The 27,682-nt window shown below is 37.9% G+C and overlaps 2 pseudogenes; one reads left to right on the top strand and one right to left on the bottom strand.

The window, feature by feature from the left end:
- Window positions 1-27,682, bottom strand: part of LOC118595251 — a 91,786-nt pseudogene that overhangs the window by 63,958 nt on the left and 146 nt on the right.
- On the top strand, window positions 25,590-26,446 carry LOC118595601 (annotated as a pseudogene).

Below are 27,682 nucleotides of genomic sequence, written 5' to 3'. Positions count from 1 at the left end.
TACCTCAAATAAAATGTGTGTATCTGGGAAAAGCTGTAGCAGGTTGTGTTTGGTAATGGTTACCTTTGAGATTATTTTTCTCAAGTGATTTTAGACTTTTTGGATGTTTTATGTTAACTTGAAGTTCAACTTCTCTGGATTACACATATAAGTGAGATCTTGTAGTATCTGTCTGTGTGCTTGGCTTATGTAACTTAACCCAATGTCCTTCAGGGTCACCCACGTTGTCAATGACAGCATTTTTTTCCTTTTAATGCCGTTCTTAATTTTAGAAATGCAGTTTTGCTGTTATTGCAGTTATTGTTGTCCATGTGGTGGGAATTATGCTAAATTTGTCTTTGTAGTGGCATTCCATCTTGCTGGTTCTGCACATATTCCAAGTGATTTGCAATAGATACAAAGAGGAAAGTATAATTGTGGCTGTGTATTTTGTTGCCTTCATATCCAGTACAAACTATAAACAGGCAGCCACTACTACAATCAGTGTGAACAGGACAAGGCAACCAGGACTCAAACTCAGTGATAAAGGAGGGAATGAAAGTTGTACAGAAGCACCAGCTCAAGAAGCCAAAAATATTTTTATAGTGCATTAGGACTTTGATCAGTTCTGGAGTTTCGAGCTTTGGTGGTTCTTTTCAAATGCCAGTCATTTTCAGGAAGTAAAAGCCAATGATCTTGTTTGAAGGGGCTTCACAACTCTAAGGGGACAGTGGTAACTTTACCCAGAAACAACTACTCCAACTACACTACACATTTATTGGCCCAAACCAGAAATAGCAACAGTCAACCTTTTTTTTTTTAAATTTTTATTTACTTATTTGTTAATGAAAACTTCTTGTCTTTTTGGATCCATTTAAAAACAAAGGAAATGAACACATAAAATCAAGTAAGCTAAGGGAACTTTTATTATATTTAGAGTCGAACCATATCAGGTACATTTTGAATATATTTTACTTATAGGATTAGACTAATAAAGAAATAACCCCATTTTCTAATTTGAATTTTCAAAAACACAAGGTAATAATTCAGCACCCTTTGTTGAATATGGAGTCTTTTGAGAGAAGGTGGGGAGGGGTGGGTAAAACAGAGTCTCTCTACACAGCCCTGGCTGTCCTGACACTTACTTTGTAGACCAGAGATCTGCCTGCCTCAGCCTCCTGGGTGCTGAGATTAAGAGCATGTGCCACCAGGTCCAGTGGCCCTAAGTATTAGGTTTAATTTTACAATCCCTACCTTATTAACTAGTAAGGGGAAATGTGTCTTCACGTATCTAAATATACAATTAGAATATAGAATATAGCCAGTAGTGGAGGAATCAGGATGCATTGAAAATAGGTTCTTAGGTTAAACAATTTAAGATGCTATTTTATTTTATCTTCTTTTTTTAAGCTTAAATGTAGATATAAGTGTGAGCACATTGGGAGAAATGAGAAAACCACAATTGTTGTGTATGCTAATGAATGCCACATTAACATCAAGAGGACAGGGAGGCTCAGAAGCTCTGCTGGTTTCCTCTGGATACTTGGTTTATGAGACTAAGCTTCTGGTTTGCTGGGCTCCTATCTAGAAGTGCCCAGGAGGGAGCTACCTTCATGTTTACTCAAGTGTTGGCACTGCCAGCTGTGGTTGACTGACAGAGGTCAGTGTTGACTTTCTGTCTGTCTGTCTGTGCCCTAGATCTTGAATCCCTTCTAGTCCAGGGCTACAACTCTATAAGTTCTCATGGCTCTCTCTTTTCAGCCACCCTCCAGACAAATATTTTTGCTTTTAAAAGTTCTGTTCTTAGTCCAGTCTCATAGAGGCTCCACAGCTATTGGTCCACAGTTCATGAGTTCCCACTAGTTTGGTTTGGTTGTCTCTATAGGTTTCCCCATCATGATCTTGATGCCCCTTCCTCATAGAATCCCTCTTCCCTCTCTTCAGCTGGACTCCTGGAGTTTGTCCTGGTGCTTGGCTGTGGATCTCTGTATCTGCTTCTATCAGTTACTGGATGAAGGCTCTATGATGATAGGGTATTCACAAACTGATTACCGGAGTAGGCTGGGACAGTTGTGTAGCTTGACTTGCTTAAGGGCCCCCCTGGCAGTAGGATCAAGATCCATTCCTTGAGCTGGCTTTTTGGAGCCCAGTGCCTATGGTGGGCCACCTTACACAGCCTTGGTGAAGTGGGAGGGGCTTGGACCTGCCTCTACAGAATGTACCAAGCTCCGCTGACTCCCTATGGGAACCTTTGCCTTGGAGGAGGTGGGAATAAGGGGTAGGTTGAGGGGAGGATGAATGAAGAGGGGTGGGAAGAGAGGGGATTCTGTGGTTGGTATGTAAAGGGAATAGAAAATTTCTTAGTAATAAAATAAAAAGAAAAAAAAGTTCTGTTTCTTCATTTTTGAGCAAACTGTGCTCTCCAGTTCAGAGCAGTCATGATGTTGGCAATTGTCCCAAGATTTAAGTTCCTAGAAGATAAAAGTTACAGCTATAAAACAATGCATTGCCCACAACTTAGTCCCATCACATCTTTCTTCATATGAGAGATGCTCAGGGAGAGTGGCAATAGCAGAGGGATTTTGTTTCCAGGCAGGGAAACTGGGGATGTAGGAAAGCCTTTGACTTGAGACTATTGCAAGAACACTAGGCAATCAGGTTTATAGCCTCCCAAAAGGTTTCCTTTAAGTAGTCATGGAAGACTTCCTAGGCACCAATATCAAGAAGCTTGCAGGACTGATGTTAGCATATTCAGTAGTGTTTGTAAGTCGAGACTTTTCCATGTTAACATGGCAAAAAAAAAAAAAAAAAAAGGCTAGATGGCTAGTCATCAAAGGTAATGAGATAGAAGACATATTTGTCTTCTCCAGAAAGGGTTGTCTATGTCAAACCATTGTCCCTTGCATTTTATCCTTCCCATCTCTCATTTCCCTCTCCATCTCTTTTTTTTTCTCTTTTGTGTTAGGGCTCAAACCCAGAATCTTATATAGGCACTCTTTCACTGAGCTATACCCCCAACCTCACAAACTCATTTCTTGATCACACTCTTCACCTTTCCCTTAATCAGCCTTGACTCTGCTCTGCCAGCTTCATGTAGGATCTGGACGGAAGAAGTTGCACCAGTGTGGGCCATGCGGATCACATGACAGAGCACAAGAGAATGACAGTCTATTCGAAAGCAGAGCTGTCTCGCTGCTTCCATTTTTATTGTGTAAGATATGCAATGAATGACAGCATCAGTGGGATAGAGACCTAATCCTTTCTCAAGGAAAGGTGAAGTTATTTAAAGGTATATAATATACACCCCTGGTCCCTAAGACTATACATTTCTATTCTGAATGCATTCTCTGCAGAGACATCTATATTCCAAATTGAACTGCTATTGTCATATTCCCTCCCTATGTTTTCTAATTCGTGATATCCATATTTATGTGTAGGAATTTTATCTTATTTTACTATTTGGTTGAATTTGCAAGTACACTGAATTGGGTATTTCTGCTGTGTGCTCATTTCTCTCTCTAGGACATCCTTGGTTGCTCTCATTTCCTGGAAGATGTCAATGACCCCGATGCTGACTAGAGCAGGATTCTGGTGCTGATTCTGAGAGTGCAGTAGCTGGGGGCTTTGCTGCACGTCTGTCTGCCCTCACAGCTTATTAAGTAAGCAGCATGAGCATGGGCTTCGTGAGATTCAGTCTTAGGAAATAAGACAGAGTTCATTGGTCCCTGTCGAGGTTAATGAGCTCCTAACTTCTTCGTTCTTTTTGTTTTTCTTTGTTTATATTATCTTTGAAATCTTAATGATTCACGTAATTGCACATACATTAAAAATTAATTTCAGCTGGGAAATTCTGAGATACATAATAACTCTGCACATGTCTGGGAAGCAGTTTGGCTCAGAGGGGAATAGTTTTAGCTCTGAGACACCAAAAGTGGATATAAAGAGCAGAAAAAAATATATTTGAAGTAAGAAATGGCCTAATAGTTTGATTTAAGGTCAAGAAGCCTGTCTGCATTACGTATCAGAGTTTATCACATAGAGAGCTTAAGAGTATTATTTGAAGTTTCTGCCAAGTCTCCTATTTATCTCTTAATATTCAGGTTGTCACTAATAATTTTGTATGGCTTAAAGACATTTTTTTCCCATGACTACCTAACTGTTGGATCGAGTAGCTGGAGAATGTTTTTAAAGAATTAGGTAGAAAGCAACAATATTTACTTTTAGATGATGATGATGATGATGATGATGATGATGATGATGATATTTATTTCATTTACTTTATGTGTTTGAGCATTTTTACCTACATATAGCCATGTGTGCCATGTGAATGCCTGACTTCTGTGGAGAACGCAAGAGAACCTCAGATCCCCTGGAATTGAAGTTACAGATGGTTGAACCACAGTATGGATGCTGGGGACCACAGCAGCTGCACAAGCAGCGGTGCTCCTAACTGTTGAGCCATCTCTCCAGTTCCCATAGTTTTATTTTTATTTAGAGAATTCAGTCTCAGTTCTATCCCTTTCAAGGCACCAGAAGAGTCTGGGAGTCTTAGACAGTGCAAAATCTGGTAAGATCATGATTGGATTTTTTTCCCTGTGAATATTACTAAGGTCCAGGCAGCTTGTTTGCCTGGGATGCCACAGCCACAGATTCCACATCCTTGCTACATTAGGTAGCATGTTTTGCCCCCTCACCTTCCTGTGTTTCCATGAGCAGTATGGGATCTGGCTCCCTTCCCTGTATATGTCCCACATCACATTCCCCGTTTCTTGTCCTTGTCTCCTGGAAATTGGTCTCTCTCTAGCTGTTGAAAAGGAATCTAGGCTGTTGGCATTGAAGTGGTGGTGTTTGTACAGTCTATATCTTGCTAACATGCTGAGTGTATCCAGGGCATCTCAAATGTATATTTTCCCTGAGTTTTTTCAATAGGAGCTCTGTCATTTCATAAATATTTCTTGTGCTGTCTTAGAGGAAACTATTCTAGAAAGTGAATATAGTGTGATCCCACACCAACACATAAACTCAACTGTGTCCTGCTTTCCTGTGAGCTCTGATGAGTAAGCCTGTCAGTTAGCCTTCCAACAGAAGTTCAGCCTGTGCTGACACAGTTCTCTCGAGTCTGTCTTTCCGCAGCCTACTCCTGAAGTAATAGAATTCAGGGAGCTTCCCATTGCTTAAGTGTTAGTGTTGTTCTGTCAGTTGTTATCAATTGATCCCTCAATAGCTTGACTTTGTAAAGCAGCTAAGATATAAACCTTATATTGTATCTTTATTGTATCTTATAATAGCTCTAGATATTATAACTTAATGGTTGTCTTGGTGTTATTTCCTGTGTGTGTGTGTGTGTGTGTGTGTGTGTGTGTGTGTGTGTGCGTGTGTGTTTCTCTGGCAGGCTGCAGTAATTAGCATATGGTTATTTTGGAAATGACAGTTAATGGTGGTACATTTATCAGTCCCAATACTGAGCACTAGAACCATTAGTCCAAGTGCACATTATCAGGAGCCCAGGAGGAGCGGTGACAGGGAAGTTGGAGGGACATAATGAGGTGTATGCTTCTGTGCAAAGTGTGTGAGCTTGATAAGATGCTGCTTTGTGAGGCCCTGGGAAATGAAATTGCTGAATGACACAAGCACAGGCAGGAATTAGGTCTGTTCCACAGGCTAGTACCTGAACAGTGCACTTTCTAATCAGCACAGCATAATTCTTGTTATGAATACGAAACTTAGCATATCCTCCAGTCATGAATGAAGGCAACAAGCCAGTGTGGACAGCACCTGTAACTTTGTCATAATAGAAGTCATACATGTTCTTATTTCATTTCACAGTTGTTGCTGATAGTTTAAAATATGGCTTATTCTGTACACTGCTTTAAAATTACGGATGCTGATAGTCACATCTGCTACCTTTATGATGTAAGGCATTACAAAAGATGCTCCTTTATTACTTCAGGATGATCAAGACTTTGATACTTTGCTTCATTGCTTTCCTTTATACCATTAATTTCAAGTCTTTAAAAACATTATTTAGAGAGGAAGTCCATGGTACAGATGAGCAGCCTCTATTTGTCCCCCCCCCCAACCCCCTTTCACTCTTCAGCACCATCCAGAATGCTCCTTACAATGGTGGGTCTTGCCTGCCTGCCTACACTGCACCTCACTGACCTTTCTGCAATTCTGATTACTCTCACAAATTGCAAGTCTGCAAGTGTGATTTCAAATAGGATGAAGGAACACATAAACATGTGGCCCCAAAGACTCAGAGTGATGTAATCTCTGAGATCCAGAAGATGCTCAGTGACAATTGTCAAATTATAATGCAGTTCAAATGTCTATTATGCATATTCAGTTGTAGCCATCTTTCAAGTTTATAGCTATTTGCAAACCCTTCTAGTCTCCTTGAGAATAGGGAACATAATTTTGTTAATGTTATGGAGTTAACAATCCTGACATTCAGGAGGCATTCAATTAACGTTTCTTCAGTTGAATTATAAATGAGAAGCAAATGCAGTTTTCAAAGAAATTGAAGATATGTGTTCATGGTTTTGAATCATGCATTAGTAGCTAAAAAGCTCTGGATGTTACACATTTAAAATATTATTTTGGGTCATAGTGACATCACTAGGCACATACATCACATAATGAGCGTCCATGGTAAGAGTAACAGTGGCCTACAGACAAGACTATGTTGGACACTAGCGAGCCTATCATAGTTATTACTTCAGCTGAAATAGTTTCTGCTCTAGGTGGACAGCTCTTCTGAGGCAGCAACTGCTTTTCTCAGAGTAATTACAGATATTGTTTAGTATATAGTGTCAGAGCAGTATCTTGTTGATGTGATGAACATGATATCACTTTTGGAACAAAGCAGATGCCATCAGATTTGTGATGATATGCATTTCATTTTCTATACCCGCTTTAACTGTTTGTTTTATTCCAACTATGGATACATTTAAGGGATGCAAAAAAAAAAAAAAAGAAGAAAAAAATTTGACCACAAAAGCTTATGGATCTTAGTAGCAAATTATTTATTCTAGTGTCTTTTAAGCATGAACTCTTTTCCTTTGAAAACATATTGAAAAATGAGAAAGATCATCTTCCTACCTCTTTTGTTTTAGCCCAATTTTCATTTTTCAGTTTCATTGAACTTATAAACTTCTAAATTCCTAAGATCCTATGTATTCATTTACTATATGTTCTGTTTGCTGTCTGTCTCCACTTAATATTATGGGAGGCCCTTCAGGGAAAAAGTCATATTAACTTATGTATCTTGCTGACTTGAAATGATGACTGGCACAAAAATATTTGTTTAATAAATGAGTGACTGAAAAATATAAAAGATAAAATGTACACTATATATGATGTTTGTTGGGAGGGACTCCTAAGTTTTTTTTGTAACTCCCCTTGTGGTCAAAGATGTGCTGGTAGTTTAACATCATTTCCTGGATAATTCTGAACAATTATAACTGCTGAATGTAAACCAATATGATATCTAAATCTGTTCATGGTGGCTAAGGCATGAAGCAACTCAGGGAATTTTCCATGGGTTGTTTGGGATGTGATCACTAGTGCTTAATTGTGTCACTAATGGTCTTAGGAAATTAGTAAAGTATTAATATTGACATCAATTTCCAGATTCCACAGGAATGAAAAGGCTAAATGAAATAGTGAGTATCTAAATCTTATGACTTTTAAAAAACAGTAATAATAATTCTGAGAGTTTGGCATTACAATAGTTGAACACTGTCTCCCACTGTAGAAAACCAGTCATTGATTACCACCTAGGGGTTAAATAACAATGCAGAATGGAAGTTTGTGAAATGGTGTTCTGTCTTTGACTCCTAATGATAAGTGCCTTGACATTATTTCTTTGACTAGAGTATTGAACTGACTTTTGATTTCTCCAAATTCCAACCTTAATTTTAGTTTTTCAATTAAAAATTATATTCCTAACTGTGAACATTTTCTTGTATTGAAACAAAAGGGGGTCCTTAGAACAGTTCACAAAGGGAGCAGCAGACTGTTTATTGATAGGTGCAGATATCATTTTAAATGACACAGGGGCCAGATAATCATGAAGAGTGAGTCAATGCAATGCCTCCATTACTGTGTAAGTAGCCACTAATTACCAGGCCTCAGTGGGAGAAATGTGATCTCCTTAACTGTAGAATTACATAAGATTCATTTCACTATTTGAAAAAAAAATCTTTGTTCATAGGAAGAAGATAGAAATAATAAAGTATGATTCTTTCCTCATGGTAATAAAAGAAAGAAATGAGAAGCCAAGTGTTTAGACAACTGTCGTTAATTACATTCTCAATAAGCCCAAGAACAGAGGGTTCAACAGCCCAAAAGAATTGAATGTGGAAAAAGGAAAAAAAATGTGTGTGCTGACAACCCTACTTTTCTTTTTGTCTGTTTTCCAGGAGTGATTAAAAAAATGAGCTAGGGGAAAAAGTGATGTCTCTGCCGCAGCTGAAGTCTGACCAGTTGGAAAGGCATTTTACCAATGTGGTGAGGAGAATGAGGATGTGATCGCAGATTTAGGGTTATTGTTAGCATCTCTTATCCAGTGATTACACTTCAACTCATTTTAATCCCCAAAATAACCCCATGAAATGACATGATTATATCTGCATTTCCTGTCTGAGAATGTGATATTCCTGGCTAAGAAATTGAATTAAGCCCCTTTGGTTAGTACACAGGACTCGGACCCAACTTTTCTGATTGCAAACTCTGTGTATTTTCTATTTCATAGCTGTTACTCCCAGTTTCAAGTATTCAAGATAAAATCATCCTCTTAGCTCTCCTGAAAGAATAGCTCTGCTCCCTATGACCCATGACCTTATGTGTCCCACATTTTATTCTCATTTTTGTTCTATGTCATTTTTGCATCTAATTATTTTGTTGGTTTGTGATCCTAAACATGTATCTACATTTAAGGGTCTCTGTTCTTTTATTTTTTCCTTTCTTTCTTTTGTTTGTTTGGTTTTTTTTTTCAAGACAATATTTCTCTGTATATCCCTGGCTGTCCTGGAGCTCTCTCTGTAGACCAGGCTGGCCTTGAACTCAGAGATTCCCCCACCTCTGCCTCAGGAGTGCTGCGATTAAAGGTGTGCACCACCACTGCCTGACTAGCATCTTATAGCCTTGCTAGGAAAACAGTCAACAGGTAGGATTTGGGGATGAATACCATAGACGAGGTAGGAATGCTACAGAGTAGCTCACTTTTCTCTGAGACATATATTCACTATGTGGAATCCTACTAACATGTAGGAATGTTTACAGTGTGAATCTTCTTTTAACCTATCATGGCCATGGCACTGATGAAACAAACCTCATGTCTCCGAGTAATTTCCTATGTATCCATTCTCAATCCTGATACCTGAGTTTTTCTCTAAGTGGTTCTGGCATCTCAATTAGCATTGGCCTGATATTGTTCTGCGTTGCTGCTCACAAGTTTTAACTGATAAATGAACACCTTAGGTGTTGTCTAACAAGGCCCAGGAGTATATGCCTCTTAGATTAACCATTGACTGTGAAATGGGATAGAGAAAGAGTTTCATCTCTTTACTCTCTTGATTGGGAAACTTTTGTCTTTAGCCTGAAATGTATAGGAGACTAGGCTTGTAGCCTTCTGTTCAATGGGTTGTCATATGATTTATTTTTCCAAATAATTTCCTTGAGGGAACACTGTTAATAATTATACCAGGATAAACAGGTTTTAAGAGGGACTATCTCAGGCAAACTGGGATATATGGTCAGTGAGTCAATAAAGAACTCTTTAATGAATGAATAAAATGAATCCTCTTCACTCTTTATGATTGTTGACTGAAATATATTCTGCAATGAGAACCTGTGCATAGATGATTCAACCAACAGCCTATTGGTTTGACTACTTTGTATCTTTTTTTAAATAGGAGGACAACAAAGGCAAATTCAAAGTATTGTGACCATCAACTTTACACAAATACCTAACAAGAGGATTCTAGTAATAATGGAACAGAAATCTAAAATACCATTTTGAAAAATTTAGTGTTCTTGGAACCTTTGGAGGAATTCCTCATTGGCTTTGAAGAAAAGATTGTGATCTTTGTTATAAAACACATCACAAGATCTATCCCCCAGATAATCTTCTGCATCTTTGTGAAGGATGTGTCTTCTAAGCTTGTATGCTTTTTTGTGTTGTTATATAATTCAGTGATAAAAGGCAAAAGGCTAGAAATAAACGTGTAAGCCCAGCTTTCCAATGTATGCAGATACGGAAATCTTCAAGCAGGAGGGCCACAATGATCTGCCATTCTCTGGCTGGAAGCTGTGATGGAATTGTATATTTATGCAAATAAAAAGACATTAACTTTGGAAAAGTTATGTGGTGAATCCCTTCTGGGGTTTGAGAAGTTGGCTGAATTCAAATGTGCTTCAGATGCTATAAATGCTGCTCACATGATAGAAGAACTGTGTTCAAGGGAGTTCCATCACCCCAGCTGTGAACCACTGCATAACACCTGACATCATTTGCAACACATTGATCTTTCTTACTTTCTGCAACTGTCTGAGAATTAAGCACTGCTTGAAAGCCAAAGTTTCATCAAAGATAAACACAGCATCTTTACTGAGACCAAAGTCTGGCATTGCAAAGCTTGAAGTGTTTTTACAATTTGGTACTTTTATGCTATTCGAATAAACATTGTATCAACAGCATATGTCTCAATGTGTATAAGTACACATTTTTGGATATTATAGCCACATATTGTAAAGCCTTGGATATTTTGGAGGTCCTTTCTCTTTCTAAAATTAAAATCCAAATGCAAAGTTGATTATTATGCACTTTTGCATTCATTATCACTATAATGTTATTTAAAAAGGGCATATGATAATAGGCTTTGAGACAGGCTGAATCTTTACGAAAGTACCATTGAGAGTTGACACATAATAGCTTAGAATTGTAAAAGAGTTTAGTCATTAGAGGTTATTGTTAAATATATAATTTCATTCATGTTCTTAATGCATTTTAATGATGCAAAGGCAAGTAAGTTATTAATATCTAAATTCAATTATTACAATTATGCCTCTCCATGTATTGCATAACAAACATGCTAAGACTATGGAAAATAGTGACAAAATGAGACACACACACACATATCTTGAAAGATAGGAAAAATAGGAAACATTACATTTCAAGGAATAACAATAAATTAGGACTTAAAAATGTCCTTAGTAGTAGTTTTTCTGGGGAGTGGGAATGGGATAGATGTGGTCCATGTTTAGAACCATTTTGCAGTACACCAGAGGAAGCAGAAGACTCCTAAGTGGAGGATCAGGAAGTTGGTCCACTGATGAGTGACGGCGGCATTGTTGAAGAAGAGTATCTTCAAGGGTGGTTTTAAGATGTACTATCAAGTAAAAAACTGACATGACAGGAGAGAGAAGGTGACAAGGTCTTTAGACACGGGAAACTGAATAAACAACAGCCGTGGGAAGCAAGTTTACCTCACTTCCCTGCAGAACCCTCCAATACTAAAACACAGCCATGTTTAGGTAGTCCTAGAGGAAAGTCAAGTATCCCCGAAGACATTTTCTAAGTACATATTACCTTACAATCAAGTAGAATGTTTTATGTCAATATAGGAATTATGTGTATGTATAGTAATTAGATCTTTTTGGTCCTGTTTAGCGATGACAAACACTTTGACACCTTTTGACACTCTGCAGAAAGGCACATAAATCTTTCTTCTTGAGTAATAGTAGATTTTTTTTTCTTTATGAGTGCAGCAATAACAGGGTAACCATGATGATGATTTCATTTGGTTCCTAAAATGATATTACATCTTTAAAAATATGTCCTTTACTCAGGTGAGGAAAGCGAACCTCAGAGAGGTCAGGTAACTAATTGAGAATTACACAGTTAGCAGGTGGTTCAAATCCGTGAACCCTGATTCTAAAGCTGGCAGTCTTAGCTAATTATTATACTCTTAAAAAATAATTGTCTCAAAGAATAGGCATTTATATCAGGCCTAAAATATAGTTTCTTCTACTATTGTAGCATCCACATACATTTTATAGCAAAAGTATAAGTCTTTCACCCTCAGAAGATTAAAAGTAATGTGTTGGGGGCTAGAGAGATGGCTTAGTGATGAAAGACACTGTCTGCTCTTCTTGAGGACCCAGGTTTCATTCCTAGCACCCACATGGTGGCTCACACTGTAACTCCAGTCCCAGGAGATCAAATGCTCTCTTCTGGCTTCCCTAGGCACCAGGCATACATGCAGTGCACAGACAAACTCACAAACCACCCATAAACATAAAATAAAAGTAATGTACTATCTTCTTGGAGAGAGACTATAACAAGATGTCACCATTTATGATTTTTATTTTAGAAATTATCTAGAGAAGGAAAATGTCATTTCTAAACAGAGTAACAGGGTGTTAATGTTTCTATTGAATTATTTATAAATCTTGGTTTATTGTGTCACATAGCAGGCAGGAAAAAGAATCAAATCAACAAATCTGTTTTTGTATTTTTTTATGTATAGTCACAGACAATGCATACATTCAATAGAGATTTTTTTTTTTTACTGTGTATTAAAAAGGTGAATGCAGTGTTCAAATTTGATAGGTCCATCTGCTGCATACTTGCAAAGTGGAAAAAATGTCATTATTTCTCTTGTAATATTGATTATGACTACAATGTAAATTTTAGAAAAGGGATTCAAAAATCCAAGGACTTGAATTTACATTATTGCATATTACACCATTGAAGAGTAACAATGTGGTAATAGAGACAGTTCTGTGTCATGCAGTGCAGGGGTGAAGGTCAGTCATCATCCTGGTCTCACTATCAGAAGTTCCCGCTGAAGGCTGTAGGGTTGCAGAGAGTCCAGATTATAAATTATATCCATTTAATCTTTTTTCATGAATCTCTAAAGCGGCTTATGTGAACAGCTGATAACTCATGCCTCCTTGTTTATGACAAGTATTATATTAAGGGTGGAGTGAGTCTGGATTTAATCTATTGTTGACATTTTTGTAAAAAATAACCTTGTCATCTTCCTGCGGAACGTCCCCATATATTGCCTTCAACTGCCTTTGTCTTATGATGCACACACACACTCGCATTTTAGATAGCCTTGTATATAGTAAACTACCCCTGGGTTTCTTTGTTTTTAGGTTTTCAAAAAAAGCCTAGCATATTCATTATGATTTTAAAATTGGAAAATTGTACACCATTTTAAAAGAAAGCAAGAATAAATTTATTAATGTTTATTCTGCAGCTACACCTGTGTTTGCCATATTTATCATCATCACAACGGCAGCATTGAGCAGAGTGAGAATGAAACTAACTTATAATGGTTTGCCAGGCAATAAATGCAGAGTAAATAAATCCACACATCCTTTCATCATACATGGAAGGGAAAGTGTGACTGAATTATTTTACAATATTGTATACAGTGCAATTCTTTTATTCTGATTTGTTCTAATTGTTTTTAGAAATAAATATTCTTTTCTTATTTAATGATTGATAATTTCATACATGAGAACCTGATGAATTCTAAATGATTAGTGTTATTCATAGGCATATGTTTTTAGGGCTGACCACTAGGGATTGGGTCACCTATATGGGGTCCTGTCCCCAGAACAGATTTATTCTCCCTTTTTCACCAGCCATCAATTGCCTGGAGCTCTTCATTTAGGTACAAGGCTTATGATATCTTACCATCCATATTGGTATGTTGATTCATGTTGTCATTTTCAGCTCTTGTTCGGACAACCATATTGTTGAGATTTAACAGCTGCAACTTTCCTGTCATTTATAGAAGACACTATCATGCAGCAGATGTCCTGGTCCTCTGACTCTTACAATCTTTCTTCCCACAATATGTTTTTTACTACAAAAGACTGTGTGTCTTGGCCACCTTCACCTACACAAGCACAAGCATTCTATGTCCAAGCAGAATCTATGATGATATCCAGAAGACTGTGCTAACAAGTAGTTATTGGATCCTTCTCAGTAGACCTTGCAAGGCTTCCCGGAACTGTTTAAGAAGATGGTTCCCTGGTCAACTGGTCCTGTTGCCTCTGGACCCAGAGTTGCTCCCTTGGTCATTGGCTTTGTGCTCTGGAATGCTCTGTTATCTTCTTTGGCATCATTGGAAGAAAGTGTTGGAGAATGTGCTCTTGTGGACTCTGCTCAGCCTTTGCAGTCAGCTTGTGTGATGGTTACTCTAGTGATAAAGCAAGAAGCCCAGTAAGAGGCTGAAAGGAGGCTCAGCAAGGCTCCTAGTTCCTAGAACCAATGAATGCTTATTAAAAGAGTTCATTGCAGATATGATTGAGGACCTTCAACATTTGGCTATTATTCTGGACTATCTGAGAGGGCTCAAAATCTAGTCTGAAGTATCCTTAGAGAGAAAAGCAGAATATGAGTCCACAGAAGATGAGTATGTGATGTGGAAATGAAACTGTAGTCAAGTCATGTAAAGCCAGGGATAGCTATGAACCATCAGAAGGTGGGAGGCAGGCATGCAATGGCTGTTGCCTATGGTTTCAGATAAAACTGACTCCACTTGACTTGGGGGGTTTGCACTGCAGAACTATGAGAGGAAAACATGCTGATTGCAGCTATGACATTTGTGATACAATTACCTTTCTTTATCTGTGGGTTTTACATCTAGGGGTTCAACCAATCAAATGGCTTATTCAGATAAGCTATACTTAGAGGGAACATGTACAGATCTTTTTCTTACCACATAGTTTGACAGTTGTTCAGATGTTGCTTACTTTGTGATAAGTATTATAAGTAACACAGAACTGATCTAAAATATGCAGAGGATGTGCATGTGTTACACTCAAATGCTACAATTTTGTAAAGGAACTTAAGCATATTTGGTAACCTTGGACTTTGCTATTCAAGAGGTTCTTGGAACCGATCACCCACAAATACTGAAGGATGACTATGATAGATTATAGTGTCCACAGAAAACCTAAGTTTCAGTTGGCATGTATTTGGCAATAGAATTCCTTTGAAAACATAGTACACTTCAGACCTATTTGTGTCTAGCAATTCTGTGTGAAATAATCACAGGCTAAGATCTCTTTTGGTCATGGTTCTTAAACCTGTCAAATCTCTTATTTGTTTCCTGGTCTCTGTGCTCAGTCTGACTTTCTTTCTTTTGTTTTTAAAGTTTAATGTTAGCTATCCTGAAGTCATCAGAAGGGATAAGCTAAATCTTAATTTTGTAGCTGGACTCGTTCTGGTGATAGTCTGACTTCTAAGCATTTGCTGGCAAATACAAAGGCATTCATTTCCCCCAGTGCTACTAGTCCCAACCTTTCTAATTTCTTATTTACCTTTGATTACAGCTGGCAGGTAGAGAACTCCTAGCAGATTGCCCTCTCCAGATGATATGTTTGCATACTGGAAAATTCTTGCTTGATCTAAGATTCCTCATGGATTATAAAGGCAGCAAAATCAGGCTTGACATGATAATGTCTGGACCTTCCTCAGCTACACCTTCAGAACTGTAGACTTAGCTGTATGTAATATGACTTCCATAGCATGAAAGGCTGAGGAAGCTCTCAGTCACTGCCTCTCAGTCACTGTGTGTGTGTGTGTGTGTGTGTGTGTGTGTGTGTGTGTGTGTGTGTATGCATGTGTTTGTGTATGTTTACATGTGTGTGTGTGTGTGTATTGTGTTGTTTATATGTGGTGTGTATGCTGTATATGTGTTTGTGGTGTATGTATGTGTGTGTGTGCATGTGTATGTGTGTGGTATGGTGTATGTATATGTGAATGTATTTTTGTGTGTTGTATGTTTGTCTGAGTGCGTGGTGTATATGTGTATATGTGTGCATGCATGTATGTGTGTCTGTGCATGCATGCATGCATTTGTGCATGTGTGTGTGTGCATGCATGTGTGCATGCGTGTGTGTGTGTGTGTGTGTGTGTGTGTGAAACACATTTCTTACTGTCTCTTGGCTCCAATCATTGCTACATCCTGCTTGGTAGGAAAGGTTGGGAATAGACAATTATCTAGAACAGCGTCTTCAAGAAAGTTGTGTGTGAGAGAGAAAGGGTGTGAATTTGGGTAGCTGAGGAGGATCTGAGTGGAATTGGGGGAGGGGAAACCATAATCAGACTATATTGTATGAAAAAAATTATTTTCCATAACAAAGGGAAAGTTCTACACACAATTTCCAGTTCCAACTATTGGTTCCCATTCAAGTAGCAGCTAGCTGCCTGAAGTAGAACTGTAAGTAGGTGGCCACTCACATGTCTCCCTGTTGTTGGGTTTCTGCTGGATCATTGGGACAGTGACAGCTTGAGAGTGACAGGCAGTTATCACTGTTGCTTTTCCTCCACAAGCTCTTTTGACAACCCAACAAGACAAAAGGCAAGAAAAACAACCTGAAAAAGAAGCAAAACCAAACAACTTTCAGAAATTCACCAGGCGTGATACAAACCCAAGCACTAGCCAGAGCGCCACTGAGCATCAGACTACAATGAGGTGGTGGTCCTGCATTCAGTTCCTGTGGTTCTGTGTGGTGCGCAGCATCAGGAATGGGTTCTGATGCTCAGTGAGAAAGTGTGCTGTGGAAAACTGTGTAACTGTCACCTCAGGAACAGCCTGAGATGTCAATAGCTTCCCAGGGTGAGTTTTCTGAAATGCTCTGGCAAGCTTTTCTGGAGTTTCATTTTGTAGGGTGAGTAGGGACTAGGCAAAGTGAGTCACTGTGGCCACTGTTTATTGGACGAACCAATGTCTCTTTCATGTGTTTGAGATATTGAATATCATCTGTGAGTGTGTTCATGTAAGCAAAATATTGCTACACTTAAAAATTGGATGGAGAATTTGTCTATTGGAATATTGAGGTAATGTAGTATGTGAGACGTCTACCTTTGTAGCTTAATATATAGTACAGTGTTCGAAAAGCAAGGAATCTCTTTAAAGTATCATTTGCCACAAGTTTTTGGCAATTTTGATTTCTTGAAAGCAATGATTATATTTGATGTATTTTGAAACTTTCATAAAACCTGAATTATATATTAATATTTAATGGATGAAAGTATATTGTAACACTTTTTGTGGCTCTGGATATCCCAAAATTGTAAAGAAATAACTAGCTTCACATGTTAACTGGTATACTTATTTTCGTTAGTGAATAGAACATTGCTTCCTTGGGATACCTAAGTTTTCATGAATGCAAATTGTGTGTTAAATGTATTATGAAAAAGACATTAATTATACCATCAAAATGTTGCAGACTTGCAAATATAAGCATTTTACATACACATGTTTCTACTTGCTTTGATATAATGAAAATTCACAAAGAAATTGCTGTTTGGATTATGATCTAAGCACATTTCCAAGCATTTGTTAAATCTTTGAGTGACACATTGGATAACATAGTGCAAATTGGCTGCCATTTCTCATACCTAATGATGGTTAATAGTTCAGAAAACAAGCTCAGAATTCACACTCCCGTAATGGGGAATGTGCCACTGTCAAATCACTTAGATATAATTATGATTTTGAAATCATAATGACTAAGTGTGTATAATTAACAAAACCAAACTTTGAGTGAGAAGAAAATGTGAAAATGTATTTGACTATTAAAAACGAAGTGCAAGATCCACTTATTTTTTATTTGGCTATAGTTAAGACATGCAGCATGGTGTTCTGATATGCTTACATATGGTTAAATGGTCATTATAGTGAAGAAATAAACATACCTATCATCTTGTTGTCGTTTTTCAGCATTATGTTAAGAATATCTAAAATATTCTTAGTAAATTTCTACCATACAGTATTGTAACAGTAGTCCCCATGTTGCACTTTAGATCTCTAGACATCCTGCACATGTGTACCTGTGTTCCTTTGGTTTTCTGTCTTTCTATTTCCATATCCCACTCTCAGATTTCATCCTTGGTGGCTCCCTGTGTCTAGAAAACCAAAATTGACAGGAGGCCAAAAACAAGCACTTGCACTAAGAATGCAGTGAATGGATTCTTCCTGTGGCTAAGACAACTTTCTTGAGGAATAGTGTCTGTTATACATTTTATGCAGCTGCACTAGAAATATGTTTGGCTTTATACAGTCCATGTTAACACATGTCAATTTTCATCATGTGAGTCTTTGAATTTAATTTGGATATGAAAAAAAGGAGACAGAGCTGAGTTCAGGATAATACCATGCACTCCAAGGTTAAGAAAATCATGCATGACTTTTTCCTTGAAGAGAAGTAGGACCAGTATAGATAAAGTTAGTTTGAAAATATTATTCTTATAGGCTAGTTATTTGAATTTTGTTATTATTGAACTTCAGGCTGAGTCTATGACTTCTACCCTTTTTTCTTACTATTACATCACACTTTAATGGTATTTTTGATATTTTGTTGTCAACTAATGTATCTGTTTCTTGAATATCCCTTCAGATAGTTATAATATCCCTTCAGATAGTTCTTGAATATCCCTTCAGAAATCCTAAAAGTTAGGAACAAAGTCCATTTTGTTCATTCTATCTTCTTAGAAAATGTAATAGAATATACTTGATACACATTAAGCGACTCCTCATATGTTAAACATTTTTTTTGATAATTTAGTACTTAAACTCACAAAATTAGCAATGAAAAGGAGACATTACAACAGACACTAATGAAATTCAGAGAAATATTAAGACATAGCTTGAAAATCTATCTTTTAATAAATTGGAAATTGTCAAAGAAATGAATAAACTTTTAGACACTTATAAACTTCTTAGCTAGCATTTCTTTTTTAACTTGTCTTTTTATTAAGAAATTTTTTATTCATTTTACATACCAACCACAGACCCCCCTCTCTTTCCTTATCCTGTCCCCCAGCCTCCCGTGACCAATTCCCTCCTCCAGTATGATAAGGCCTCCCATGGGGAGTCACCAGAGCTTGGTACATTCAGTAGAGGTAGGTCTGAGTCCCTCCTCTTACATCAAGGCTGTGCAAGGTGTCCCACCAAACAGCCAGCTCATGCACCAGGGATGGATCCTGAGCCTTTTGCCAGAGGGCCCCTTAAGCAGACCAAGCTATACAACTGTATTGCTTCTGCAGAGGGCCTAGTCCAGTCCCATGGAGGATCCACAGATGTTGGTCTAAATTGCATGAGTTCCCACTAGTTTGGTTTGGTTGTCTCTGTAGGTTTCCCCATTATGATCTTGCTACCCCTTGCTCATAGAATCCCTCTTCTCTCTCTTTGACTGGACTCCTGGAGCTCCGCCTGGCGCTTGGCTGTGGATCTCTGCATCTGCTTCTATCAGTTACTGGATGAAGGCTCTATGATGACAATGAGGGTATTTACCAACCTGATTACTGGGATAAGCCAGTTCAGGCACCCTCTCCACTATTGCTAATAGTCTAAACTTGGGTCATCTTGTGGATTCCTGGGAACATCACTAGTACCTGGTTTCTCCCTATCACCATGATGTCTCTCCCTCTATCAAGACATCACTTTCATTGCTCTTCCACTCTGTCCCTGTTCCAGCTCGACCATCCCATTCCCTTATGTTCTCATCTCCTATCCCCTACCCTCCATGCCCCCTCACCCCCAGTTTACTCATGAATATCTCATGTATTTCCCCTTTCCAGGGAAATCCATGCATCACTCTTAGGGTCCCTTGTTAGCTAGCTACTCTGGAGCTGTGAGTTATAGTCTGGTTATCCTTTGCTTTATATCTAGTGTCCACTTGCGAGCGAGTACATAACATGTTTGTTCTTCTGAGTCTGGGTTAAAACACTCAGGATGATATTTTCTATTTCTATTCATTAGCGTGCAAATTTCATGATGATTTTTTTTTTTTTTTACTGCTGAGTACTCCATTATGTATAAGTACCATATTTTCTTTATCCAGTCTTCAGTTGAAGGATATCTAGCTTGTTTCCAGGTTCTGGCTGTTATGAATAATGCTGCTATGAACATAGTTGAGCTTGTGTCCTTGTGGTATGATTGAACATCCCTTGGGTATATGCCCAAGAGTGGTATAGCTGGGTCTTGAGATAGATTGATTCTCAATTTTCTGAGAAACCATGATATTGATTTCCAAAGTGGCATTCCCACCAACAGTGGAGGAGAGTTCTGCTTGCTCCACAACCTCTCTAACATAAGCTGTTATCAGTGTTTTTGATCTTAGGCATTCTGACAGGTGTAAGATGGTATCACAGAGCAGTTTTGATTGGCATTTCCTGGATAGCTAAGGATGTTGAGCAATTTCTTAAATGTCTTTCAGTCATTTGAGAATCTTCTGTAGAGAATTCTCTGTTTGGCTCTGTAGCCCATTTTTTTTAAATTGGAATGTTTGGTATTTTGATGTCTAGTTTCTTGAATTCTTTATATATTTTTGGAGATCAGCCCTCTGTCAGATGTGGGGTTGGTGAAGATCTTTTCCCATTCTGTAGGCTGTTCTTTTTTCTTATTTACTGTGTCCTTTGCCTTACAGAGCTTTCTTTTTTTCAAGAGGTTCCCTTTATTCATTTTGCTCTCAGTGTCTGTGCTCTGGTATTATATTTAGGAAGCGGTCTCCTGTGCCAGTGTATTCAAGGTTACTTACTACTTTTCTTCCGTCAAGTTCAGTGTACATGGATTTATGTTGAAGTCTTTGATCCAGTTGAACTTGAGTTTTGTGCATGGTGATAGAGATGGCTCTATTTGCAATCCTCTACATGTTGACATCCAGTTATGCCAGCACCATTTGTTGAAGATGGTGTCTTTTTCCATTGTTCAGGTTTGGCTTTATTTATTTATTTATTTATTTATTTATTTATTTATTTATTTACTCACTTACTTACTTATCAAAAATCAGGTGTTCATAGGTGTGTGGATTCATGTCAAATTCTTTAATTTGATTCTATTGGTCCACATGTCAATTTTTATGCTGACATCAAGCCATTTTTATTACTATAGCTCTATAGTAGATCTTGAGGTCAGGAAACATGATGCCTCCAGAGGTCACTTTACTGTACAGGAGCTTTAGCTATCCTGGATTTTTTTTTCCATATGATATTGGGCATTAATCTTTTGAGGTCTATAAAAAATTGTATTTGGATTTTTATGGAGATTGCATTGAATCTGTAGATAGCTTTTGGTAAGATTGCCACTTTTACTATGTTAATCTTAACTATCCACGAGCATGGGGGAATCTTTCCATTTTCTGATATCTTTTTCCATTTCTTTCTTGTCATACAGGTCTTTCACTTGCTTAGTTAGAGTTACCCTGAGGTATTTTATGTTATTTGTGGCTATTGTAAAGGGTGATATTTCTCTGATTTCTTTCTCAGCCCATTTATCATTTGTATATAGGAGGGCTACTGATTTTTTTGAATTAATCCTGTATCCTGCCACATTACTGAAAGTGTTTATCAGCTGTAGGTATTACCTGGTAGAATTTTTTGGGTTACATATGTATACTAACATATCATCTGTGAATAGTGAAAGTTTAACGTCTCCCTTTCCAATTTGTATCTCCTTGATCTCTTTTTTGTTGTCTTAATTGCTATAGCTAGAACTTTGAGTTCTATATGGAATAGCTATGGGGTGAGGGGACAGCCTTGTCTTTGTTGCTCATTTTAGTGGAATTGCTTTGAGTTTCTTTCTATTTAATTTGGTGTTGGCTGTCAGCTCGCTGTAAATTGCCTTCCTTAGACTTAGGTATGTTCTTTGTATTACTGGTCTCTCCAAAACCTTCATTATGAATGGGTGTTGGATTTTGTCAAAGGCTTTTTCAGCATCTAATAGTTTTTTTTCTTTCAGTTTGTTTGTATGGTGTATTACATTGACAGAGTTTTGTATGTTGAACCATCCTTGCATTTCTGGGATGAAACCTATTTGGTCATGGTGGATAATTTTTTTATGTGTTCTTGGATTTGGTTTTCCAGTATTTTATTGAGTATTTTAGCATCAATGTTCATGAGGAAGATTGGTCTGTAATTTTCTTTCTTTTTTGTATCTTTTTGTTGTTTGGGTATCAGGGTAACTATAGCTTCATAAAAAGAGTTCGGTGATGTTTGTTTGTTTCTATTGTGTGGAACAATTTGAAGAGTATTGGTATTAGCTCTTCCTTGAAATTCTGGTAGAATTCTGTGCTGAAACTACCTAGTACTGGACTTTTTTGGTTGGGAGACTTTTAATGACTGTTTCTATTTCCTTAGAGGTTATAGGTCTATTTAAATTATTTATCTGATCTTGATTTAATTTTGGTATGTGGTACCTTTACAGAAAATTGTCCATTTCTTTTAGATTTTCCAATTTTGTTTTTGAAGTATGACTTAATGAATCTATGGATTTCCTCATTGTCTGTTGTTATGTCTCCCTTTTCATGTCTTATTTTGTTAATTTGGGTGTTCTCTCTTTGCCTTTTGGTTAGTTTGGATAAGGGTTTGTCTATCTTGTTGATTTTCTCAAAGAACCAACTATTTGTTTCATTGATTCTTTGTATTGTTCTCTTTGTTTCTATTTTATTGATTTCAGCCCTCAATTTGATTATTTCCTGGCATCTACTCCTCCTGGGTAAGTTTGTTTCATTTTCCTTCTAGTGCTTTCAAGGGTGCTGTTAAGTTGCTAGTGTGAGATTTCTCCCACTTTTTTATGTGAACATTTAGCTCTATGAAATTTTCTCTTAGCATTGCTTTCATAGTGTTCCATAAGTTTGAGTATGCTGTACATTTATTTTTATTGAATTATAGGAAGTCTTTAATTTTTTTTATTTCTTCCTTGATGCATTGGTGATTTAGTTGAGCATTATTCAGTTTCCGTGAGATTGTAGGCTTTCTGTAGTTTGTGTTACTGATTTCTAACTTTAAGCCATCATGGTCTGATAAAACAGAGGAATTTAATCCAATTTTTTTGTATCTTATGAGATTTGCTTTGTAACTGAGTATGTGGTCAATTTTAGAGAAGGTTCCATTTGAGAAAAAAGGTATATTCTTTTGTGTTAGGGTGGAATGTTCTATAGATATCTATTAAGTCCGTTTGAGTCATAACATGTTAGATCCCTTATTTCTCTGTTAAGTTTCTGTCTAGGGAGAGTGGGGTGTTGAAGTCTCCCACTACTAGTGTGTGAGGTTTTATGTGTGATTTAAGCTTTAGTAATGTTTCTTTTATAAATGTTGGTGCCCTTGTATTTGGGGCATAAATGTTCAGAATTGAGACTTCATCTTGATGGAGTTTTCCTTTAATGAATATGTAATGTCCTTCCCAGTATCGTTTGATTGATCTTAGTTTGAAGTCTATTTTGTCAGATATTAGGGTAGCTATACCAGCTTGCTTCTTAAGTCCATTTGATTGGAAAGTCTTTTCCCAGCCTTTTACTCTAAGGTAGTGTCTGTCTTTGAAGTTGAGTTGTGTTTTTTGTATGCAGTAGAAGGATGGATCCTGTTTTCCTATTCATTCTGCTAGCCTGTGTCTTTTTATAGGTAAATTGAGTCCATCGACATTAGGGGATATTAATGACCAGTGGTTATTAATTTCTATTATCTTTTGGTGGCAGTGTACATGTATTTCCCTTCTTCGCACTTTGCTGTTATGGGGTTATCTATTGCCTGTGTTTCCATGGGTGCATCAAACTTCCTTAGGTTGGAGATCTCCTTCTAGTGTTTTCTGTAGGGCTGGATTTGTGGATAGGTATTGTTTAAATCTGGTTTTGTCCTTGAATGTCTTGTACACTCTGTCTTTGGTGATTGAAAGTTTTGCTGGGTATAATAGTCTGGGCTGGCATCTGGTTTCTTAGTGTGTGCATTACGTCGGTCTAGGACCTTCTGGCTTTCAGAGTCTCCATTGAGAAGTCAGGGGGTTATTCTGATAGGTCTGCCTTTATAAGTCACTTGGCCTTTTTCCTTTGCCACTCTTAATATTCTTTTTTTAGTCTATATGTTTAGTGGTTTAATTATTAGGTGGTAAGGGGACTTTTTTTGGTGGGGGAGTCTAGTCTATTTGGTCTTCTATAGGCTTCCTGTATCTCCATAGGTATTTCCTTCTTTAAGTTAGGAAAGTTTTCTTCTATGAAAGACTCTGTCCTTTCAAGAAAACTTTAACTGAGTGAAGGAGCAACCTACAGAATGAGAGAAAAGTCTTCAGTAGCTAAACTATGACAGAGGGTTAATAGCTAGCATAGGAACTCAATAGGAACTCAAAATATTAAAAAGCTAAGACCAAGTAATACCACCAGTAAATGGGAAACAAATTAAAGAGACATTTTTTCTAAGATGAAGTACAAATGGCTAAATAATATGGAAAAATGTACTATGTTCTCATTCATCTGGATAATGCAAATTAAAATTTTATTGAGATTTTTGTCTCACCCTAGTCACAAAGACAAACATTACAAAATCTGTGATAAAGGTTGACGGGGTTGTAGGAGGAGGACAACCTTTGCTCACCACTGGGAGAAATGGAAATTGTTCTGTCCACTGGTGGAAAACTAAAAATTGAACTACCACATGATCCAGCTATCCAATTTTGAAGCGTACATTCACAAAGAACTCGTAAGTCTGTATGAGAGACATATTTCCATATCAGTCTATAGTGCTGTGTGACTCACTGCTTTCAAGCTATGCGCTTAGTTCACATGCCCATCAACAGAATAATGAATGAAGGAACTGCAGGATGTGTTTGCAATGGGGTTTTGTTCACCCATTAAGAGGAATGAAAGTATGTTGCTTAGAAAATGGATGTAACTGGATATTATCATGTTAAATCAGCCAGGCTCAGAAAAATAGCTAATGGTTTCTTTTCTTTATGGAGGCTTAGTTTATATAGATTAACACAATTATATAATTTATACATATCCATATGTCTAACTACATGATGGGAGATAGAAGATTAACAGGAAGGGCAAGGGGAAGAGATGGAAGGGCAAGAGATTAATGCGGAGAAAAATTATATAAATCCAAGAAAATGCATTTATCAAACCCATTATCTACAACAAAATCTGCTAGTAAAGCATTTAATATTCCATGTATTTTAATTATGTTGTTTTCTGGATAACAGGGGATTTACTTCTCCTAAAGTCTAGATAATATTAAATGGAGCCTCTCATCCTATGAAATATGGTTTTAAAGGTCTGTTTGTTGGTAAGGGTTATATTCCCATGCTCACATTTCACTCTGAACCTCTGTGTCCACAGAATTCATTTAATTCAGGGATTGCATCAGGGACTACATACTTTAGGATAATATATAGAATCTATAATATGAACCTAATGCCTGTTCTCATATCCAAATACAAAACAAAGCAAAACACACATTACTTCAGACATGTCAGTTGACTATTATTTCAACTGGAGGGACAGGAGAGATTTATTATGCTACAGTGAAAACAACCTCCAATTACATTAGATTTTTTTTAAAAAAAAAAAAAACATATTTACAGAAAGCATAGCAGTGTACATTTGACTCAGTGTAGTGGCAACCGTTTTGGCCTTTGCTTTCTCCAGCTTGGCAATGAGAGCCTCAGATTTATGACCCAGGACATTGTCTCCCCAGTGGCGGCATCCTATCTGCTGTTGCAATTGGTCCTAATAGCTTCCAGCAGCTTAGCCAGAGTGCCTTTGTCTTCTGAGTTAACCTATGTGAAGGCAACAGTGGTGTGTTAGATGAAGAAGGTGATGCCCAGACAGAAGAAAACCAGCCTTCAGAAACAAAAGGAGTGGAGCCAGAACCAGCTGGAGACAAAGATGTGGAAGCTGATGAAGAGGACAGAGGAAAAAGGATGCTTCTGATGACTTAGATGACTTGAACTTCTCCAATCAAAAGAAAAAGAAGAAAAACAAAAAAGATATTTGATATCGATGAAGCAGAAGAAGGTGTAAAGGATGTTAAGATTGAAAGTGATGCTCAAGAGCTAGCTGAGCCAGAGGATGATCTGGATATTATGCTTGGCAATAAAAAGAAGAAAAAGAAGAAAAAGAAGAACGTCAGATTCCCAGATGAAGATGAAATACTAGAAAAAGACAAAGCTTTAGAAGATGAAGACAGCAAAAAAGATGATGGCATTTCATTCAGTAACCAGACTGGGCCTGCTGGGCAGGCTCAGAAAGAGACTACACATGCCAGGAGTTGCTGAACTGAGCGTTCAACACCATGAGAGAAAAGAATTCAGATATGGTTGCTGGAGAGAAGAGGAAATTTGTTATGAAACCTCCACAGGTTGTCTGAGTAGGAACCAAGAAAACTTCTTTTGTCAATTTTACAGACATCTGTAAACTATTACATCGTCAACCCAAACATCTCCTGGCAGAATTGGGTACAAGTGATTCTATAGATGGTAATAACCAACTTGTAATCAAAGGAATATTCCAACAGAAACAGATAGAAAATGTCTTGAGAAGATATATCAAGGAATATGTCACTTGTCACACATGCCGATCACCGGACATGATCCTGTAGAAGGACACCCGGCTCTATTTCTTACAGTGTGAAACTGGTTTCCATGCTGTCATGGGCAAGTGAGCACAGCTCCATGCCAAAGCTAACTAATTTGCTAATCACCATTGATTTTTCAAATTATGAGGTGGAGATTTGGCCGAACAGGTTACCATCAGAGTGGATGTACCATTTGATTAAAAACAAGATAGAAAAGCCGCCAAGTTCTTTGGTGAGTGATTGATCTGAAATCCTTGCAAGATGCCGATACTCAAGCTGTTGACATACTCGTTGCCTATTTTAACAACTGTCAGAGAAACGTGATGGGGTCAGTAAAAGATCCCCCTCAAATGCTTTTCTGTACTAAACTAACCTGAATGTGGCCAAGAAACCAAGTGATGCTGCTGGGTGTGGTCTTGCTATTACCTCTAGCTCTGCTTCTGAGGACTGAGCTAGTGAGGTATTTTCCATTGATGCACAAGAGTGTTCATCTTGTGGGTCTGTGCTGTAATCTGCCTTACTTATCCACCAGGATAAGGACATACACGATGCTCCTCACTTTCCTGCCACCAGACTGTTAATCTTGCTAAACAGCCCAAGAACAGTCACTCAGACAGCCCTGATGTCTTGACATTGTTGGTTTTAATTACTACGACCCTGAAATTTTCAAGTATAGGCCAAGTGTTACCAAGTAACTTGGCTGTGAAGTGGTAAAGGGAACTTTCTCTCAACCAAGTAGGTCAAGAGTGGTGCATGTCTTCTTCCTATGGACTAGATGCTCCAGCCTGGCCTTTCCCTTGATGATGCAGGAGAGGACCCCCATCTTGAGACATAGGCCAGGCAGGAAGATAACCAGCTCAGTAGGGTCTATATCGTGGACAGTCACCATCAGCTGAGCCTTCTTGTTCTCACCAAGATGATGACTGTATTGATCCTTACTCAAAGGACAGGTGGTCCCTTAGTTGGGATGCCCCCTTTGCCAGCAGCTTTCTTCTCAGCATGGGTCAACAGCTTTTGCTTCTCTTCCGGCTTTGTATCTGGCCTGTTCTTGTGGGCAAGCTTGAGCAGCTGGGTAGGCTAGGCGTTTCCTGGTCCAGGGCCTGGGAGAACCGGTTAAGGTCAAGAGATGCTTTGAGCCACTTATAGAGGATGGTCCTTTCCCGCTGCAGCCTAATGTAGTAGGGCCATTTGAGGAAGTAAAGCATGTGAGATGCCTAAGTTTTAAGGCCTTTTTTCAAACAGGATTCACCACCTTTTGGGGCTCCAGTTTCTTCATGGTGGCAGGGGCCTGGGGTTACTTTTCCCAATTAGCTGCCTTGTTTC

This window comes from Onychomys torridus, chromosome 14 (assembly GCF_903995425.1).
Source record: "Onychomys torridus chromosome 14, mOncTor1.1, whole genome shotgun sequence".
NCBI classification, from domain to species: domain Eukaryota; kingdom Metazoa; phylum Chordata; class Mammalia; order Rodentia; family Cricetidae; genus Onychomys; species Onychomys torridus.
This window is presented reverse-complemented; position numbering and strand designations above follow the sequence as displayed.